Consider the following 14,141-nt stretch of genomic DNA (forward strand, 5'->3'; position numbering starts at 1 on the left):
GGAGTATTAAGACGCTGGGTTTTTCCTCCCAAAATGCATGGTGGTACATTTGTCAAGTATGTTTGTGCCTAATTTTACTTTCTTTACTATGTCCTCTGTGTCTGCTGTGAAGGATAAAGTACTGTTACATGTAACTTTTGACATTTTTGTCTTCTGCATGTGTTTAGTTTGTTTATGTTGCTGAGTATAAGGATTGGTTATGTTTGATATATGTGGTTATATCAAATTTAATATTTGGCATTGCTGGTAAGAAGGAAAATGGTAGATGTTCTAGATACTGTTTTCAGTCTGTTTGTGTGGAGCTATGTTTCTAAGTGGCTAATTGCAATACTGTTTGTATATGAGGATATTTATATATTTTATTCTTTTACTTGTTTCAGTTATTTGACTGTGGCCATGCTGGAGCACCACCTTTAGTCAAGCAAATCGATCGCAGGACTTGTTCTTTGTAAGCCTAGTACTTATTCTATCGGTTTCTTTTGCTGAACTGCTAAGTTACGGGGATGTAAATACACCAGCATCAGTTGTGAAGTGATGTTGGGGGAAAAAACACAGACACACAAACATATACACACACATACATACATATATATATACATATATACAACAGGCTTCTTTCAGTTTCCGTCTACCAAATCCACTCACAAGGCTTTGGTCGGCCCAAGGCTATAGCAGAAGACACTTGCCCAAGGTGCCACACAGTGGGACTGAACCCAGAACCATGTGGTTGGTAAGCAAGCTACTTACCACACAGCTACTCCAGAAGTAAAGGAGACTGTGTACATCATCAACGTCTTCATCACTATCATCACTGTATGTCTGCTTTGCCATGCTGGCAAGGGTCGAAGAGATCGCTATGGATCTAGTCAGTGCATCCTCAGAGGGAGTTATTGCACACTCCCAGACAAGTCTAGGACAATGTCGTGCACTTATTTTTTTTTAGGTTATATTTTCTACAGTTGGATGCATTTCCTATCACCAACCACTTTACTGAGTGTACCAGATGCCTGTTATCGGGGCATCAGCACTATGGAGATTGTCTTGATCCTATAACATCTTGTCTATCGTGCATTGATTCTATTTATTCATTAGCACTAGAGGATTGTGATGAAAGAGTGATGAAAAAGATGAAAGAGTGATGAAAGAGAATAAAAGGGTGATACAATAGGACAGTGGTTCCCAACCTTTTCACTACCAAGGACCCCTTTTATTTAAATGAGTTTTCCCATAGACCCCAGGATATTGAAAGGTCTGTCAGCTTAACATGTTCATGGACCCCCAATACTACCTTTGTGGACCACCAGGGGTCCTCGGACCACAAGTTGTGAACCACTGCAATAAGAAGTAAAAGAAGAGAAAGAGAGTGATAGGAACAAGACAATAATAAAAGAAAGTGGGTGGAGGGGAAGAAAGAGAAAAGACAGAGGTGAGGAGAAAAAGAGAGAGAGAGAGGATGGAGGTAAGGAGAGAGAGAAAGAGAGACAGTGAAAGTAAAGATGTATGATGGTAACAGATTGGAAGTGATAAAAAAGGAGAGTAATAGGCATGAAAGAAAGTAATGGCTAGCAATAAAGGAATCACGGTGAGTTGGTATTGAATTCAAAAATTCAGTGCTGTCCTTCATTACACAGGCAGTATGATGAGAGAGGGGTATATTAACAGGAGAGGGTGTGACTGATAGACAAGCAAAACAGAGAGGGAGAGCAATGTATAGAAATTTAATATGAACATGATGGTTAAGAGAGTTCTGAATCTAGATATTCTTTTCTCCTCTAGACACAAGGTCAGTCGATTAGACTGACCCCAACACACAACTGGTACTTAATTTATTGACCCCGAAAGGATGAAAGCCAAAGTTGACCTCAGCAGAATGTGAACTTAGAACGTAAAGACAGACGAAATACCACTAAGCATTTCGCCTGGTGTGCTAACATTTCTGCCAGCTCGCTGCCTTGTTCTAAATCTAAATATAATACATTCTACTCTCCATAAACACCACCATCTTCATTTTTACATCTGTTTTCCATGCATGCATTGGTTGGGTTGTGTCATTTCTGACATGGCTCTTCACAACAGATAAGTGAACAGGTCTCTGTGGTACACAATTTGGGAAATTTCAGAGTCTAGATGCATTGCTATTGAAAGTAGGCTTGGTGCGATAAGAGGTTGTTGGATAGTCAATGGTTTGTGTTCTTAAGGAGGTTTTAAGTGCTTTGTTTTTAATAGGGAACCTTCATATAATCACTTGACCAGCTGTTATAAAGAAACCAATTCTCCCTTTAAGCCAGACCCTTTTGTTTTAAAAAAAAATGGAGGATATACTAGATAAATATATTTTGCATATATTATGCCAGGAAAAATACATAGTTGGAATATTAGTTACAAGATGGAAAAAAAAACTAAAATACAGTATAATTTAATGTTTAAGTTACTTATAATTCAGGCAATGCCAGCTATTTTCTTGCTGGTATCATCACACACACACATGCATGTGCAGGCACACATACACACACACATGCATACACACATGCAGGTGCAGGCACACACACATGTATGCACACGCATGCATGCATGCGCACAAACACACAAACACACACACACACACACACACACACACACAATGTGTCTCTTTCTCTTTCTGTCTACTGAATCCATTTACATGGCTTTGGTCAGCTTGGAGCTATACTAGAAGACATCGATGCCCCTGAATGTGATTGATGCCAGGACCGCCTGACTGGCCCCCATGCCGGTGGTATGTAAAAAGCACTATCCAAATCTAACCGATGCCAGTACCACCTGACTGGCTCTCGTGCTAGTAGCACGTAAAAAGTACTTTATGAACGTGATCGATGCCAGGCTTGCATGACTGGCACCTGTGCTGTTGGCACATAAAAGGCATCCACTACACTCTTGAAGTGGTTGGTGTTAGGAAGGGCATCCAGCTGTAGAAACATTACCAGATCAGATTGGAGCCTGGTGCAGCCACTGGCTCTCCAGACCACAGTCAAACCGTCTAACCCATGCCAGCATGGAAAGTGGACATTAAACGATAATGATGATGATGATGATGATGATGAAGGTGCAGTAAAGTGGGACTGAACCTGAAGCAACGCAGTTGGAAAGCAAGCTTCTTAACCATATTGCCATGCCTGTACCTTGTTATGTAAATAATGTTTTATCTTCCACCTTTGTGCATTAGCATGTATTAAAGAGGTTAGCGATATGGTATTCCCTTTTTATATTAATCGTCTATCATCTCATCTGTAAGGCTCAATCTTTTCATACTTTCAGGACTTGCATAGTCTATCAGTACCAAAACATTCCATGTAAAATGCATTAGGATTTGGAAAAAAGGGTAGTAATGCTTGAATATTTATGCTACATGTAAAACGCATGAGGATTTAGAAAGTGGGTAATGATGTTTGAATATTCATGCTACATGTTTGCACTATATACCATGTTGACTTGTATGCCAGAAAATGCACCAGAAAATGCAGAACATTTTGCACTCAGTGTTCTTCATTTGAAGAACTTTTGTTGCTTACAGATACAGCAATGCTGTGAAGTATAATGTAAGCCATAATGATGTCACTTGTTCTTTCATAGATAATAACTAGGATACACAGCTAGCTAGCTGGCTGACTGGCCGGCTCATTTAATTTATCTCTACTTGCACTGCTCAAATACGCATTTTCATTGATAAAAACACTTTACATCAGATGTGACCCCATCAAATAAACTCTTTGGCTTGTGAAAAACACTTGAAAATCTGTTAACAATATTCCTTTGAATTCATTGTTATCTTTAGGCAACCACTCCAATCTGTCTCTACTTGTAACATATTTAATACATTGTTACCACTACTTGAGAAAGCTACTCTTTCTTCTCTTTAAAAAAAAAAAAAAATCGAGAGAGACAGGCTTAGGTTTGGTTTGCCTGTTATTTTAATTTTATTATTATCATATCTTGTGTAGAAATCTGACCTCAATATATATCATTTATTTCATCGACCTTGCTAACAGCAGCTGTAACAGCTTGTTACCACTACATTATTGGTATATTATCATACTTCACTTATACAAGCTTTCCTCTTTATCTGTTTCTATACTCTTTGGGTAGAATCTAATCCTGCAGCAAATATTCCTTGACCTCTGCTTTGGTTACACTCCACCATTATATCATTTTCATCATCATCATCATCATCATTTTCATCATCTCCATCATTCTTTTAATGTTTTATTTTTCCATGCTTGCATGGGACTACTTTGGGGGCAAAGTTTTCTATAGCTTGATGCACCAATCCTTGCCTCTTTCGAAGCAACATAATAATCTTCCAGACTATTGAACAACAAACGGCCCAGATATGCTTTTGTCATGAGCTCCTAACAAACAACACAGCCTGTACAAACAGTGATGTGTTTGTTTACACAAACAATGAATGCATGTGAAGATGAGGGGATATATGAACTCACTCACACAAACTCACGCACGTTTTTTCACACCCAACATAGTGTATTTAAGACTGCATATTTAATGTGTCTTTCTTCCCCTCTTTAAAAAAATCAGTAAGGTTTGATTCGAAGGAAGTTTTGGCTGCTATTTCTAACTGATTCAGTAACTGTTCATCATACATACATGCATGCATGCATACATACGTACATGCATACATACATACATACATACATACATACATACACACATACATATTGTGAACTCGTCTCCTTAATCTGGGAATCAGGATCAGTCCCACGGGAGTTTAAAGACACTTCTATTATCCATCTTTATATGCACAAAGACAACAAATGTGAATGCAACATCATCATCATCATCATCATGGTTTAACGTCTGTTTTCCATGCTGGCATGAGTTGGATGGTTTGACTGAAGTCTGGAGAGCCAGCAGCTGCACCAGGCTCCAATCTGATCTGGCAATGTTTCTACATCTGTATGCACTTCCCAATGCCAACCACTCTGAGAGTGTAGTGGGTGCTTTTTACATGCCTGCAGCATGGAAGCCAGTCAGGTGGCCCTAATGTCAATCACATTTGGATAGTGCTTTTTACATGCCACTGGCATGGGAGCCAATCAGGGGGCACTAGCATTGGCTATGTTCGGATGGTGCTTTTTACATGCCACCAGCATGGGAACCAGTCAGGGGGCACTGACCATAACTACGATTTTGGTTTCACTTGACTCAATAGGTCTTCTCAAGCATATATCATATCGCCCGACACATAAAGGATACTCTTAAATGGGTCAGATATGTGACACTAGTATTGGCCATGACTGCGATCTCACTTTAGTTGCTGGGTCTTCTCAATCACAGCATATCTCCAAAGGTCTCGGTCTCCTGTCATTGTCTCTGTGAGGCCCAACATTCGAAGGTCATGCTTCACCACCTCATCCCATGTCTTCCTGGGTCTACCTCTTCCACAGGTTCATTCCACTGTTAGAGTGTGGCACTTCCTCACACAGCTGTTCTCATTCATACATAACACATGACCATACCAGTGCAGTCGTCTCATTCCATGAAGTAATATCCTTGCTATATCACTGTACACACCAAGCAACTAACTACATAATCATGAGTTCAGATCATACTATAAACAGGTCATTGCACCCTTGATCTAAGAACCTGCCTTTCTCTACTTTATATAGCTTAAACAAAAAGACAAGGGAGTGAACTGGTAGAACTGTTAGCACATCAGACAAAATGTTTAGCAATATTTCTTCTAGTTCTTTTTGTTCTGAGTTCAAATCCCACTAAAGTCAACTGTGCCTTTAATCCCTTCAGGGTTAGTAAAATAAAATACAAGTGCTGGGATTGAAGTAATTGACTTGTCCCCGGCTCTCAAAATTGTTGGCCTTCAATCCTGTAATGGATCAGGGTCCATTTAGAGGGAACATTGTGATCTCGATCATTTATACACCATGCCCTTCCTGTAGTCAACTCTCACCTGTTTCCCAGCAATATCATATTTCTCCATGGCCAGACATGTTTTCACAAAATATTGGAAATGAAGGACACTGCATGTGTGAAAATGACTCTCATTTACAACTATCATGCAATGTCAAGACAAAGAAACACAAATATACACGCACGCATGCATGCACACACACACACACGCGCGCGCGTGTGTGTGTCTGTGCAATGGTCTTTAAGTTTCCATTTATCAAATCCACTCAAGGGTTTAGTCAGCCTGGGACTGTAGTAGAAGACACTTGCTCAAGGTGCCATGCATTGGGATTAAACAAAGAACCATGTTGTTGGGAAGCAAATTTCTTCACCACACAGCTATGCTTATACCTTTATATATATATATATATATATATATATATATGCCATAAGGCTTCATTTCCACACATGCCAGGTTAATTCAATTCGTCCTTAGTTGAAAGACACTTGTTGCTATGTCCTGTTATTATTTTTATTGTATTTATATTTGTGTAACATTGTCCGTTTTTCCGTCCTTGTTTTTGTATACATTCACTGCTTTCTTCCAAGGAATCTAATGCTCTTAGCTTAGTTTTTCCTTGGGGATGGCCAGATTGGAGCAATCTCAAGAATAATCAGCTGAAATTGCGAGGATAATCTGGTGCTTGACTGAAGAAAGAAAACTTCGAATGACCTGTCCTTGTTTTCTTTGTATCGTGTATCTGGATGTTTTTTGTCCCTTTTTGTATCAACTAGCTGTCCAAATGATTTGCATTCTTGTCCCATTTTGTATTTTGTATTTCATATATATATATATAAAGTTAATCCAAACAAGAAAGCACAAAAAAACACAACAACGTGAGGATGTGGAACAAATATAGTATTATTGGATGCTAAGGAAAGAAGGAGGGTTTAACGTTTCGAGTGGAGCTCTTCGTCGGAAACATAGGAGAAGGAAAGATCCAGAGGAGGGAAGACAGAGGAAAAAGAATCGCCAACGGTACACACGAGGTCACATTTTGAAATATATATATATAGAGAGAGAGAGAGAGGGGTGGGGAGATATCAAGCTTCTGAAGAAGTTCTTTTATAAAATTCCACTCACAAAATATCGGTCAACTCTACAACTCAAAGCTTTAGCAGAAGGCAGTATCTACATCGTACGATGTAATAAAGACCAAATATGGAACAATAGGTTTGTAAAATGGTCTTCTTAATCACACAGCCAAGTGCTATATGTTAAAATTGAACAAACTATTGTAAATAAATCATTATGAGCTCTTTCAACAAATCATCATAATACCCACCTCCACAACTGTTATACACCTCTATGTTTATACCAGATGTTTCACTGTCTTCTTAATTGATTTATTTTTCTTTTAGCATGTGTGTGTGTGTGTGTATGTAAAAAGTCACAAAAATAATATAAATCAATGACAGAGCTATTGTCATGATATTCTTTGTGCAATAAGCACAAGGTCTGAAATATCTCCACGTCTCTGAATACTTGCTTAATATTTAAATATTCAGAAGGCATTGGGCTGGCAGAACAGGGTGAGCAATGGTCAAAATTCTTTATGGTATTTTGTTATATAAGTTTATACATTTAGTTTAAATCTAGCTAAGGTCAATGTCTTCATCCTTTTGAGATTGATAAAATAAATACCAATCAAATACTAGATTTAATCCTCTTTCTCTGCCATCTTTCCTTAAAGTAGTGGCCATGTATTTATATTTGAATGCTCTTAAAAGTTGTTAAAAAATATATATTAGAAACAGAGGTAGTATTAATATTTAGAAGTTATATTTATTTCCACTTAAATGTGAATATTCATTAGAACAAACTATACTGCAGTAGATACCATGAGAAAAACTCTCATATAGGCTTTTGGTGCAAAAAGCATGCTTGCTTATTATAATAATAATAATAATAATAATAATAATGAAATTATTGTATACAGTGCTCAGGTGCACCACAACTTGTCAAAAGTGCATATAAAGCATATGCAGTAATGTACAAATGTCTGGAAAGTGAACAGTGTATGAGTCAGATACATACTTGCGTGTGTATGGAGGGGAGAAAATCAGGTTTAGTGTTGACGAATCTCAGGAAGCATGGAAGTTTTGAAGGATGAAGTGCTCCGACAAATAGCAACTGATGCCAGCAGTTTGTTCCATACTTCAGCAACTCTTAGCGGGAAAAAATGTTTCCGAAAGTCATGGGAGCTGTGCTGTTTTCTGACTTTGTAAACATGTCCATGGGTGTTAGACAGGTGGAGTTTGAAAAAGTGCTCAGAGTTATTGTTAGTAAGATGGTTAATAATTTTATGGGTGTCTGCCAAGTCAGCTGCCAGATGTCGGAGTTTCAATGTATCCATGCCCAGGGAAGTAAGGCATTCAGAATATGGCAAATGCCTGATGGAGGGTATTCTCTTCGTTGCACATCACTGGTCGCTAGCAGGGAGAGAAGTCCCTACCAACTCCAGTGCTGAGACCACCGGATCATGTGATTTCAACTTTACTTGACCTCATCAGTGATGAATGCTTGACTGCTAGAGATAGCAGTGACTCACCCTGCCAGTGATGTATAGAAAATCAGTACGTGAACAGTCACTGATGTTGCAATTAGCCAGTGAGCTTGTTAAAAAATATATATTAGTAAAAGAGGCAATATTTATTCCCACTCAAATGGGGATGTTCTGTTAAAACAAACTTTACTGTAGTAGATACCAAGAGAGAAACTCTCATATGGGCTTTTGGTGCAGAATACATGCTTGTTTATATCACTAGCAGGAAGACAAATCCCCACCATCACCAGTGCCGAGACCACCAGTTAATGTGATTTCAACCTTTTTAAAAGTTTGTCTCAGTAAAGATTAATGTGATTAAAATAAATAAGTATTGTTAAGTCAATTGCATTTCTGTTTTATCACATTGTATAAAATGTTTGAAATGTTAAAATCATTATTCTCCACTCCTAACAAAACCCAGTTAACTGTTTATTTCCTGCCTAGCATAGGAAAATCTAAACTCTTTTGAAAGCTATCACTTTGTTCTGTCTGGCAAGCTTTTTAGTAGACAGACAAAAAATGAAATACACATCTCTCTCCTCTCTCTCTTTTTCTATATATATATATATATATTATATATATATATATATGTATATATATATATATATATATATATATAAATATAAATTGAGTATAAGTGGCATCAGCTGTAAGTGTGCAGGAGAGAAGACTGTGCTGGTATGGCCACATGAATCAGATGGACAAGGACAGCTGCATAAAGAAGTGCCAATATCTAATTGTGGAACCTGTGGAAGAGGTAGACCCAGGAAGATGTAGACGAGGTGGTGAAACATGATTATTGGATGTTGAGTCTCACAGAGGCGATGACAAATGAACAAAACTTCTGGTGAATTTCTGTACTTGAGAAGACATGTCAGGCTAAGTGAAATCATGGTCCTGGTTACTGCTGGTGATGCATGAAAGGCACCCATGCTGGCAACACATAAAACACATAAAAGGTACCTGTGCTAGGGACATGTTAAAGGCACCCACGTTGGTGACATGTAAATGGCACCCATGCCAATGACACATAAAAGGCATGCATACTGGTTACATGTAAAAGGTACCAAGTACACTCTGTGGAGTGGGTTGATGTTAGGAAGGGCATCCAACCATAGAAACCAAGCCAAAATTAGACAAGCACCTGATGCAGCTCTCTGGCTTACCATCTCCAGTCAAACTGAGTAACCCATACCAGAAAATGGACATCAAATGATGATGATATATAGATATGTATTGGTGCAGACAGGGGCATGTGGTAAGAAGCATGGTTCTGAGTTCAGTCCAACTTCTTGGCACTTTGGGCAAGTGTCTTCTACTATAGCCTCAGGCTGGCCAAAGCCTTGTGAGTGGATTTGGTGGATGTAAACTGAAAGAAACTTACATTATTTACATTCGACAGATATTTTTCCTCATCTTGTTTGTTGTTAACCCAGGACTGAAAACGAATAAATTAATCCAAGAATTGTTATTTCTTGGTCCACTGCTTTCTGTCATTTCCTTTATATGATAATATGCAAATAAAAAGAAAATAATAAGAGCACTCAGAGAGCACAAACCTCTGCTGAGGCAACACCAACATCCTCTCAACAATTAGCTGGAGATGATTTTTAAAATGAGAATATTTGAAATAAACTCGACTACTCTCACAAATGAGAATACTGAAAACGAAACCGACCACTCTCAAAAATTAAGTAAAAAAAAAAGGAAGAATAATCCAGAGTCCTTGTCTGGTACCTGATTGATCCCAAAATCTAATCAGTTTGTGCCAATCATGAGGCCAAACATCCCTGAAAGTTTCATCTGAATCCATCCAGTGGTTCTTGAGATATCTTGTCCACGGACACACAGACAAACACAACTGAAAACAATACCTCCGCCTTAGTGAAGACGGAGGTAATAATTCTTTCTATTATAAGCACAAGGCCTGAAATTTGGGGGAGAGGTTTAGTCAATTATATTGATCCCAGTGCTCAGCAGGTACTTGTTTTATTAATCCTGAAAAGCAGAAAGGCAAAGTTGACCTTGGCAGAATTTCAACCGAGAGCATAAAGCCCGAAAAAAATGCCACTAAGCACTTTGTTTGATATGCTAATGATCCTACCTTCTTGCAACCTTAATCATCACCATCATCATCATCATCATTGTCATCGTTTAGTGTCCATTTTCCATGCTGGCATGGGTTAGACGGTTTGACTGGAACTGGTAATCCAGAGAGCTGCATCAGGTTCCAGTATGGTTTGGCATGGTTGCTAAGGTTAGATGCCCTTCCTAAAGCCAACCACTCCAAGAGTGTAGTGAGTGCCTTTTACATGTCATTGGCATGGGTGACTTTTATATGTCACTAGCCACAACAACACTTTCTCTTGATAATAACTCACAATTTCTGATCTTAACTGATTAGAAGTGTTATCATGTGCCTGTTATGTCTTGGTAGAAAAGATGGGTTACAGCAAATATTCTGCCAATACCACAGAATTGCATGCCCTGATGCAGTACCTATTTCTTTACTACCCACAAGGGGCTAGACACAGAGAGGACAAACAAGGACAGACAAACGGATGAAGTCGATTATATCGACCCCAGTGCGTAACTGGTACTTATTTAATCAACCCCAAAAGGATGAAAGGCAAAGTCGACCTCAGCAGAATTTGAACTCAGAACGTAGCGGCAGACGAAATACCGCTAAGCATTTCGCCCAGCGTGCTAACGTTTCTGCCAGCTCGCTGCCTTATGATGCAGTACCAGGCAGTGACTCTCATGGCTTCTGATCTTGACTGATTGGAAATGTTATCATGTACAGCATTTTGCCCAGCGAGCTAACGATTCTTCCAGCTCACTACCTTTGTGTCGTATATAATAAAAATTTTATAGGTTGTTCAGATATATAAAACCATTGGCTCAGTCTTATACAAAGAAAATCTTTATAAGCTTATTTTTTTTTAATATAATTGTATCATAGTAATGTATTGTAGCAATTAAAAACAAACCTAAGTTACACCATTGTCGTCGCTGCCACCACCATCCTTGTTGTCATTGTAGTCTTGTCATCATTGTCATTTAATATTTGTTTTCTATGCTGGCATGGGTTGATTGTTTCGAAGCACTATATATTTATTAGGTGTCAAAGTATTTTATTGTATGTTTACCACATAATTATTGTTATTCTATTTCACTGTAGGGTATTGAAATACTGTTTCTTAATAATATATATTATAATCACAAAATAATAATAAAGTATGAGAGTGAATACATTAGTGTTTATGGGAGTTTTAATGGGTATAGTGATTCTACCATGATCTCTTAGTCCTAGTACACAATTCCAAGTGAAATCTCTTGTAAAACATAAGCAACTAAGAAAAATTTCTTTGAAGGATTTTTTTTTACATTTCTTATATGTCTTTTTGATTGGTTAATAGTATAAATGTATCGTTACCAGCGTTGCCTGACTGGCACTTGTGCCTGTGCTAGTAGGGTGCCAAGAGCACCCTCCGAGCATGATCATTGCCAGAGTGGCCAACTGGCTTCCATGCCGGTGGCACATTAAAAAACACCATTCGAGTGTGATTGTTACCAATGTCGCCTTACTGGCACCTGTGCCGGTGGCTTGTGTAAAAAGATTCGAGTGAGGTCATTGCTAGTACCGCCTGACCGGCGCCCATGCCAGTGGCACATAAAAAGCACTCACTATAGTCTCGGAGTGGTTGGCATTATGAAGGGCATCCAGCTGTAGAAACTCTGCCAGATCAAGATTGGAGCCTGGTGCAGCCATCTGGTTTGCCAGCTCTCAGTCAAAATCGTCCAACCCATGCTAGCATGGAAAGCAGACGTTAAATGATGATGATGATGTATCATCTTCACACTTTTAATAAGAGCTGTAGTGACATCATCACCATCTGGTCATTACTTTATCGTTGTTGGCATTGTCGTCGTCACCATCATCTAACTATAATGGTAGTATCACTTGAGAACTACAGTATCAAGCCAATGAGGGGACTGTTGTATGGTCACTTGATCTAGAAATTACAGCCAAATCTCATCCAAATGACTGCTTACCACTATAAAAAATAGAGGGGGAAAATATACATTGGTTAATATAGTTCTAGATACACTGTATCTGAAAATAAGACAGGATTGTCATGACTGGAATGCTTTTGGTCACAGGTCTACTTGATTGGGGCTAAACAGCAATAAGTATCTAATGATTTGGGAATAAGTCAACCTTAGATAAATGGGTGATGTTAGTGTAATTGTTGTCTGATTTGAATTGCTTTTTGGAGAACACACTTCAATAGTAAGGAAGGATTGCAGTTTTTGAAAGGAAGAATTGGATCAAACATTTAGTAAGATGTCTTGAAATAAGATGAGGAAAAGTGAAACTGTAAGTTTTTATTCTCCATTATTTTACCTAGGTTTACAAATAGTCTGTCTGTGAGATTATATCAAACATTGCTACCATTTGATGTACTGTACTTGTCTGTTAACCGAGTCCATCATAATAATCACTCTGCCACTTGTCTTTAGCTGTTCTTTTTTTCCTTTTCCTTTCTGGTGTACATGGTAAAACATTTCACATAGTAAATGGCTGCTGTCATCTTTTCATCTTCTTCAACAAAACTACTATCCTTGTCTTTTCTTGAAGTTGGATTGAATGGGAAATCCTGCTCTGTTGTTGTACATTTTATAATAAGTGATAAGAAAATCTAGTGTATTTGTATTGTGCTGTGACTGAAGTTTGGCAATATTTTGTAACTTATCTAAGGTGGTGAGCTGGCAGAATCATTAGCATGCCGGGTGAAATGCTTAGAGGTATTTTGTCTGCCATTACGTTCTGAGTTCAAATTCTGCCAAGGTCAACTTTGCTTTTTATCCTTTTGGGGTCGATAAATTAAGTACCAGTTACGCACTGGGGTCGATGTAGTTGACTTAATACCGTTGTCTGTCCTTGTTTGTCCCCTCTATGTTTAGCCCCTTGTGGGAAATAAAGAAATAAGAAATAAAAATATTTTGTAACTTATCTGTTTTATTTATCAAGTTACAACAAACGCAGCCTAACATTCAAAGTAGAGACCATCATGTAGCACCTTTCTGCCAGTTCTTTGATATCATACTGATACCAGTTCTTGTCCTTCAAAGGGAGAACTCCATCCCTGAAGCTTTCAACTCCTCTTCATTGATGGTATGTTGCAAGTGCAGGAAATTAACTATGGATGTTTAGCTGCTTTTGTCATAACTTGATAAACCACTTACCAAAATGTTGCGAAACTTTTGACTCAACACAATCACTGTCCACTCCAAATTTTTGACTCATCACAATAGTTTTTGCCCTCAGGTTTTGCATGTAATATTTCCTATTAGTATGTTCCTAAGCAAGAGTCACATCATTAAGATTTCAGTTCAGTTTCTGGCCAATAATACACTTGCAGAGAACATGGACATTAAATGATGATGATGTACCATGATTAATACAGTACTTTCAAGTTGCATTACATCATAATGTAATGGCTTAAGACCATGTTCCTTGATTACATCAATCCATTTAACATTCCAAAACACAAACTAACAAGAAACCCTCTACATAGTCATGTAACTTCTAGAAATAGCTGTTAAATCAATAAGCCACCCTTTGTTGTCTTA

At 38.2% G+C, this 14,141-nt stretch overlaps 1 protein-coding gene across 2 annotated transcripts in view; it reads left to right on the forward strand.

The window, feature by feature from the left end:
* Positions 1-14,141, forward strand: part of LOC115215133 (peroxisomal trans-2-enoyl-CoA reductase) — a 62,420-nt gene that overhangs the window by 31,275 nt on the left and 17,004 nt on the right. The gene's annotated exons all lie outside the window — the stretch shown is intronic.

This window comes from Octopus sinensis, linkage group LG1 (assembly GCF_006345805.1).
Source record: "Octopus sinensis linkage group LG1, ASM634580v1, whole genome shotgun sequence".
Taxonomy (NCBI): Eukaryota; Metazoa; Mollusca; class Cephalopoda; order Octopoda; family Octopodidae; genus Octopus; species Octopus sinensis.